Source organism: Drosophila nasuta, chromosome 3 (assembly GCF_023558535.2).
Source record: "Drosophila nasuta strain 15112-1781.00 chromosome 3, ASM2355853v1, whole genome shotgun sequence".
NCBI lineage: Eukaryota > Metazoa > Arthropoda > Insecta > Diptera > Drosophilidae > Drosophila > Drosophila nasuta.
This window is the reverse complement of record NC_083457.1, coordinates 46,496,565-46,506,030: the sequence shown is the minus strand read 5'-3', so window position 1 is coordinate 46,506,030 and position 9,466 is coordinate 46,496,565.

Here is a 9,466-nt window from a genome sequence, read left to right as displayed (position 1 = left end):
TTAGACAACGAAAAAGGCTCAAAAGGGTTCAATCAGTAGATCTTCCATTGTGAGTCATCATCATACAATTTTTGTCCTAATTTATATAAATTATAAACATGTATGTACATAAGTGTATAAGGTAATTTTTGCTTAAACTATAAGGCTTGATTATGATGCCATGTCGATATCAGAGATATATAAAATATTAATAAAATATACTAAGATAACTAACCTTATATACTATATTTATATAAAAATCTCTATCACAGTGACTATCAAAGTAAAAAAGTATATATAAAAGTAAAAATGTCAAATTTTAAAGGATGGTTAATAAGTTAATTTAGAAGTTATTAAAGATAAATTATTTATGTGAGAGCTTTAGAAAGTATCCATTTGTAAACTGTCCGTATGTATAAAAATCTATATATCATAGACTATAAAATATCTTTAGAATTACCAATTATTAATACAAAATTCCACAGTTAATGTTTATTTACTATTTATTTTTTTATGATACTTTAAAGATCCACTACCATCAAAATTCTTTTTCAAAACTTGGCTACAATCTCGTACAACAATTTTGTTGATATAGAATATATAATTTTTGTTTTGGGCAATATTTTATTTAATTGTTTTTCTATCTATTCCATTTTAAAGTACATTAGTTTCAAATTATTTTAAGTAATTAACGATAATCCAAAGTGTTTCTGAAAACTTTATTACAATCTAAGAAAAATGTGAAATGTATTACAAAAATTTCATAAATGAAAGTGGCTCCTCTTTAATTGCCTTTCTCTCTATTCTCTAGCACTGAATACCGAGTATTTTTTTAGTCCATCAGACTGCACTTTAGCTTATTGACTAGCTCATTGTTGGAGCTGAGCGCTCTTTGCGCCTTTTGTTGACTTTTTCATATTTCTTAATGATGACATTTTAATTATTAGTAAAGTGCTTTCAACTACTGATAAGATATCACATTGGATACTATGTTTTATTTATGGTTGCATGAGTGTGTGTGTGTGTGAGTGTGTGTGTGTGTGGCGTGTACGAAGTTCAAGTTGCCACCAACAACAACAACTATGCGACACTCACTCTGCCTCTGCCTCTGGGCATTGATTGATAATACTGTTGAACGACTTGTCTAGAGAGTCTAGAATGATTAAGCAATGATTAGAAGGCACCAAAACAGAGATAATGTGAAGTTGTTGTCTTCAGCTGAGCAGCGAAGCTTTGAGTTATGGCCAAAGATTTGTATGATTTTTAGGGGGGCTCAAGATTTATGACAAGTATTGTGCAAATACACAACTGGAGGAGGAGAGAAGAAGAACAACAACAAGCAAATCTCTGCCACTTTTTTTGGCACATGCGTCAGCTCCACTGGGAACACACACACGAGTCCTTAAGGAAAGCGGCTGAGAAGGACTTGCCCAGTGACAAGACCACAAAAGGCGCACAAAATGCAAACAGACAAATGGCACGCGTTGTCATACACTTGATGTCCTCGTCTTCGTCTTCGTCTTGAAGATTATGATTTGTTTTACTTGGCGCTTAACGAGCGCATGATACAAAACCCACACCAAGGATTCTCATACTCTTCAGTGCACTGAGAGAAAGTTATGATACAATGAAAGTGACACAAAGATGTCTATTCATCTAAGCTAACTAGACAATATTGATAAAAACTTCGTTCTTTGATTTTAAATAAATCTTACTAATTTATTTTTATTTCTACGTTCAGTTCTAAATGTTTATTATTCATTTATTAAATTTTATTCATTGTATCATCAATAAATTTTATTTGATTCTGGAGTAATATTATAAATAAAGTATATGAGTAAACTCACAGCTTTCATATTTGTGAAACAATTTAATTTGACTTCTTAAAATATAATATATTATATATTTTGGTTAAAATACGAGTAATTCAAAGAAATTCTCAAAGCATATGTAAGAATTATTTTTTTAAATATAATTAATTTAAATAAATATAATATAATATAAATTATTATTTTGTTCATTAATGTATGGAAATTTATTATTGAAAAATGAATACCGAAACTTAATTGAATTATTCATTTGATATATTGGTTTCAGATTTCTAAGCTTAAATTATGTTAATTAATTATACCAAATTATAGAATATAAATAAAAGAAATACAATGAAGAATTAGAATTTCTTGTCTTGTTTTAATCATTATTATCTCTACTTGTAGCTTAACATATATATACATATCTAAGAAGAATTCATTTCATAAAATGTTTAAAAATTCTTAAGTATGACTTTTTAATAGAATGTTATGTGTAAGTGAAATTCATGAATAAATTATTACGAATTGTTAAGTATAATTTATATGTTAAATAAGTATATCTTGTCTTTGTTTTGGATCATCTTATGTTTATTAGTATTTCTTGTCTTTATAGTAGATCATCATTTTTTCCCCGAAATGTCACGCAAAAACATTCTATAAAAGTCTGGAGTATGAATACAAATGTTGAAATGTTAAAATAAATGACATAAATCTAAATGAATGAATCATTATTTTCTTAATGCGTAACTTAACACGAATTTTAAAAGAAATTCATTTTACAAGAAGATTTAAAAATGCTTAGGTATTCTTATAAAGAATATCTTGTCAAATTGTTAAGTATAAATTTTAATTAGAATGTAATTTCTTTAATTTAAATCACAATTTTCTCGCCGAAATATAATGCAAAAGAATTCTATAAAAACCTGCTACAAAATTCTTCAAATAAATGAAATAGAAATTAATGAGACATTATTTTCTCCACGTGTAGCTGCCCTCTGATAAGTATGCTAAACATGCGCGAGGCAGCAAAGTCAAAGTTGAAGCAGAAAGGGGAATTCGCTTTGAATCATTTGCCTGACGACAGACGACAAATTTTTACAGATTTGTCAGAATTTAGGCAAAACTTTGATGGTTCGTTGAAGGAGAAGGTAGGGGAGGGAGGCAGATCCACTTGGCACTTGCCTCGTAAAAACAAATGTGCCACATATGTAAATAAATGCTCCTCCGTTTGCACTTAAAAACTGAAGTTGTTTATGCCGGATGCTGACATCATGTAAGCAAATTGCGTAAGTAGCGAGCACTCTGACATTGATTTGACATGACAGACCCCGACTTCTAATTTCATCCTTTCATCTCTTCATCTTCCCATCTCCAGCTCCATTTCCATCTCCATCTTCAGCTCCCGACTTTTCGGGATTAGCCAACTCATGAGACCCGACGTCGACCCTTTTGCGTGATGTAACGAAATTTGTTTGTCTTGTTTGCAAACGTCTCAATCAACCCTTAAGATACATTTCTTTAACCCTTTCAGTAAATTGATATGACAAATCCGTAAAAAATGTTTAATGAAGTGAAAAATTGCAAAATAACCAAAAATTAAATGGGACATTCTTTCATTGTTGTTGTTGTGGCTTTGTTTTCTGTGTTTCTCATTTAAAATTAAGCCTAAGGTCAGATTGTTATCCTTACTCTTGCTCTTGTTGTTAGTATCTGCTATGCATGACAATTTTTCGGGTTCTCGGACCACAAACAATAAAATTGTGTAAACAAGCATTGGGCAATTTTCAGTCGACTGGCTTTGTGGCTGCCCATTTTCTTTGGCGCCAAGAGGCGGGGGAGCAGAGGCGGAGGCGGTGGGTGGGTGTGGCTGCTGTTGCCAATAACAACAACTGGCTACAATTTGTATTTATTTGTGGATTTTACGAAAATTGGGTGTGTCTTTTATTATTATGCGAAATGTATATAAATATTTGTAGTTGCCCTCTCTCTCTCACTCTTAAGACGCAGACGGAGCGAGTGGCAGAGAGAGAGAAGGAGAGACTCTGCTAAATGGCTGCCCCCAAAAGCAGGCAACACTTTTTGTACAGTCGCAGTCGCCATTGTCGCAGTCGTAAAACAAAAATCATACACAAATTTGTGGTTTCTCTTGCTGCTGCTCCACTTCCCCTCGCCCTTCTGCTCATCTCAAGTGTCGCTTCGTTAAACACATACGCAAATTTGAAGCTGCCAAATTGCATATCAAAATACATAACTTGCAAGTTTGTTTATCGCACTAGCAACTGAATATTTGGCAGTTAACGCACGACTTCGCCGCTGTCATTTTTGGGGTACATACACTGAAAAAAAATCCAAAATAAATATGTCGAATTAAACCTGAATCGGGATACTTTGTACTATATATTAGATTTTCAATGCAGTGGTATGTCTGTCAAATATACCATATATACGCAATGGTATATTTTAAATGTAGTAGTATATCTGTCAAAGTATACCATATATACTCTATGGTATATTGGGTGACAGATATACATACGTCAAAATATACCATATCCCATATATACTCAATGGTATATTATGAATGTAGGAGTATACCTGTCAAAATATACCATATACCATGCATAATCTATGGTATATTTTGAATGTTGCAGTATATGTGACAAAATATACCATATACGATGTATAATCTATGGTATATTTTAAATGTTGCAGTATATCTGTCAAAATATATCATATACCATGTAAAATCTATGGTACATTTTTAATGTAGTAGTATATCTCTCAAAATGTAACAGAGAGTACAAATATCACTTCAATATAATTCAGTATTTTTTGGTATATCACTTCAGTATATTTTTAATCCCGAAATTCTTAAATTCGGGAGTTAAATTTTATACCATAAAGTTACTTTTAGAAAAATTAAAATAAAAGGATATACTGAATATGTGAAATATGCCAATTTAGTATTATTATTTAGTTTGCATTTATATTCAGTTGTATTTATTTGTTTAATACTACCAACGAAATATTTGTCACCGATTCCTACAGCATTTAAATGGTTAAGGAACATGGTTAGCTAAAATCTAGTATTTATGGTATATGTATTTTATTATTCTAATCTTCAATCAGGGTTAACTTACGAATTTAATACTGAATGCAAGCATGACTTCTTCGAGTCTTTTTTTATGTTTTTCTCTGTGTAACTCATTTTGCACACATCTCCGCATAACGACAGCAGTTATGCAGAGGCCAGAAGTTCAAGCAAAAGGACACATTGGGGAATTTGGTAGCCAATAACGAAATTGTGCACAAATTGACTCCCTGACAGTGCTAACAAAGCCAGCATTCAGTAGTCAGCATTCAGCAGTCGACAGTTGAGTCGCTTTTCCACATTTTCCCATTTGCCGCTCAAGCACAAATCAGAGTTGTGCCTCCAACTGCCTGCAGGACACAACTGAAATGCGAAGTGCAAACCAAGATCATGGCAATGCTTGGCAATTGTGTTTGCCCAGCCAACAACAACTTGACTTTTCACACTCTCTTCCTCCTCCTGCTCAACTGCAGCATCACAACTCGGGCACAAATTTGCGTGCAGATAAATTGCAATCTGGCCAAGTTTGGCACTCCAACAGTTCAGTGGCAATTGTTGTCTTTTAATCATCAGACAAGTCAAGTTTGGGGGCTCACGACTTGGCTTCATAATTTTAATTGGCCGGACTTATGGAGCATGGGGAGCTGCTGTTTGGCCAAGGCATTAGACTCAACTCGCACGTGACTCCGAAGCGAGAAAGAGAAGGAGAAGTGGGGAAAGGAGATGGAGATGAAGGAGGCTTCTCTTATATAGCGAGCCTGATAAGCAAACAATAAATTGCAACTGCAGGCTATTTGCTTGGGTCAATAGCGGAAAGCTGTTTAAGCACTTGATAAGTGACCTGTTGAGATGCAGCCAGGTCAAGGAAGAAGATTACAAGAGGTGTGAGAAGAAGAGAAAGAGTTGGGAGGAGAAAAGCGAGAGGTGCGAGTCCTTAATGAGGTACTATAAACAAATATTTACAGCTTCATTGAATAGCTATAAAATACTCTTAATAAAGCTAAGAAGCACATTATTGAATTGAATTATTCGGATATTTAGAATTATAATTTAAATTTCATAACCATTTTCTTTCAGTATCAAGCAAAAAGTGATTATTAATTTATAGCGGAATTATTCCGCTCAAAATTTGTTGGCGGAATGATCTGTGGCACCGAGTGAAAGCGATTTCTGTGGAACCCTGATTATAATAACAAAATAAAACAAATTGCTTTACTAAAGATGTTTTATAAATTAAACTTTTATATAAAAAAAAGATCAGTTTCATAAAACAATAAAGTAATTATCCAAAATTAAAAAATTTTGTTTTATTATATTTACTTTAACCAGATTGCTAACAGCGTCATATAATTAGGAACCTAATCTAGATTTATAGTCGACAAAAATTATATCATAGACTTGGTCATAAATATAATATAAAATTCATAATTTATAGAATATTTATACATGTGGCAAACCTTTTAAAATGAGTAAAAAAAATTAAAAAATTTGTAAAGCGAATAAACTTTATTTTCTTATTTAAAAACATTTCTTAAATGAGCAGTTAAATGCAATTAACAAGATTACATCGAAATTTAATACTTAAAATAACAACAGCTGCAAATTCAATTGTGAGTTAACTCTACTAGAATTAATGTAACTTTGCACTAATGAAGTAAATACAAATATTTTGTAGACTTCTAACACTAACACTAACGAGCCAATTTTTTATCAAATTTGATTTCAAACTTTCAATCTTAGTGTTTCATATTCCCAAAAAAGAAAACACTCACTTAATACTTGTACATCTTGTCAATAGAATGAGTAAAAGATTCTTTTACCATGCCCGCAAATTCAGTTGTGAATCATCTCTGAAAGTCAGCTTCTTTTGAACCTCATCAAATCATAATTTCCACACGTATTCGCGATGCTTGTTTATACTTTACGCTGTATCTGCAAATATGCCAATGTCTATAGTCTATAGTCTATATTTATAGATCAAATATATATTTTGTTGTATTTATTCAGTTTCAATTTGTGTTTTTTTCTTTCTCGTATTTTGAGTTTTCGACACGCACCGCAAATTTGACTGGTTGGTCGCGTTTATTGATGTGTAATAAACCAATTGCATTTGTTTTGAATATATAAATAGTCATAAAAAAAACAAACGTTCCCTACCACAGCAACAATAACAACAACATAATTCAGCTGAATCGCCATTTTTTATTGTTGTTGTTTTGTCTCTCTTTCAGTTTCCGCTTTGCTGCTGCTTTTGTTAAGCGTTTGCTTTTTTTCTGTTTGGATATTTTTTTGGGCGAAACGTGCGTGGCATACTAATTTGGTCTAAATGGATACATGGCTATATATACACATATATATACTATATATCTCTCTATCTATGTGTCGATGAGTAGCTAGCAAATGTAGCTTTTGATTAATCAAACGAAATGTGTTGAAAATGTTATTTTTGCCAGCGTTGCAAATGGCGCATTTGGATTTTTATGTGCCACACACAGATTTAACTACATGAGAGTGTGAGTGTGTGTGTGTATGTCTGTGTGTGCGGTCAGTCGATATAAAAAGCCACAAATGGCGCTGCGAATGGAGCTATAAACTTGCCAAGACAAACATTTACAAATCATAAAAACGGCAGACAGAAGGCGCAACAACAATTGAAAGCCGCGAGTCTTCAGATTTGTCTCTTTTTGGCCTGCTCAAAATCAATCGGCCATAAAATGTCAATGATGCGTCTTGTACTTTTCGGTACTTTCAGACGCCTCGTTTTTATTTTTTTTTTTGTTTTCTACAAAGTGTTATAACAATTGCTCGTTAGTCGAAGTAGCAAACAGAATACCTGGGTAATTAGTAAACAGCTGTAAAGACCAGAAAATGGACAAATATAAAAGGTACAGTGAAGTGTGCTTGACTGTGAGATACCCGCTCAATTTCAATGAAAGCAAAAACCATGAGACATATTTCTTAAAATATACCAAATTAATATACCGAAAAATACTATATATATACCGAATGATATATTCGGTATATTGATATACTCCTTCATTTACTGCACAATTCTTAACATATACCAAATTAATATACCGAAAAATACTAAAATATAGCATGAGCAATATATGGTATATTAGCTAACTAATACAATATTCTTTAAAAATACCAAATTATTATACTCAACCATACTATAAATATGCCGAAGATTCACGAAAATACTAACATATACAAAATTAATATACAGAAGAATACTAAAAGTTAGCAAAGGAATATTTGGTATATTGAAATACTATTACATTCATGGCATTATTCTTAAAATATACTATTAATTTGGTATATTTGAATAATAATGCCTTAATAATACTAAATATATACCGAATTCTATATATGGTATATCGATACACTACAACATTCACGGCCCTAACATATAATATTTTTTATATACGAAAAAATACTGAATTATAGCATAGAAAATATTTGGTATATTGATATACTCATACAATATTCTTAAAATATACCAATTTCATAGTCTTAACAATACTAAATATATACCGAATACGATATTTGGTATATCGCTAATCTACTACATTCACGGCACTATTATTAATATATACCATAAAATACTTAAAAATAATATAGGCAATATACAGTATATTAACACTACAACATTCACGGCATTATTCTTAAAATATGTTAAATTAATATACCAAACTAATTTTGAAATCTTCTAATGGCTATCTATGTTATTCTAAGATACAAAATTTACGATAAAGTACAAAATTGTCAATCAAACTTGACATCAGCATACATTTCCTATATAATACCCTTCTACCCTATGGATAGCGGGTGTAAAAATGGAAAATTGTCGATGCGACAAGCAAATGGCCGAAAGGCACAAAAAGGCGGCTTCATTAACAAACAGCAACGCATTCGGAACTGAGAACTGAGAAGTGGAAATGGAGCTGGGAGCTGGAAACTGAGGACGTGCCACGTCGACAGGCAGTTTGTCATTTAACATTTGGCAAACGTATTAAAACACCCCATCATTGCCTTAATTAAGAGCCATAAAAGCACATTTACTTATTGTACCAGATCCAAACGAGTGGAGAGAGAGGGGGAAGGAAGAGAGAAAGGGCGAGAGAGTTGCGACTCGTCGTCGTCGTCGACGTCGACGTTCTCGAGCACGTCTTTACGCTTATTTATATTTATACCCAACTTGGGCAACCAGTCAACGCAACGCCAATGTGGCCACCCCCAGCCACCCCCTCTTGCTTTCATCCCCCCGAAAGCTGTACAAGGATGGAGGAATTTCTCTCCAACCCATTTGTCGGGCTTAATTCATGGCTAAAGTTGGAATTAAGTGAATTTTACGTTCATTAACGTGCGAGGGTTGTGCTCCGCTTTTCTCTTTATGTCTATAGGTGTATAAGGGTGTATTAGTGTGTGTGTGTGTGTGTGCTTCGGGGTGGCATTTGAGGGGGAGTATTGTGTATGTTTTAGTGGCACTTTCTGCTGTATTGGCGCTTTTCGAATGCTTCTGATGATGGCCATTCCTATTCCCATTGCCAGTTGCCAGTTTGCCAGACAGTGTTGGTAATTAGCA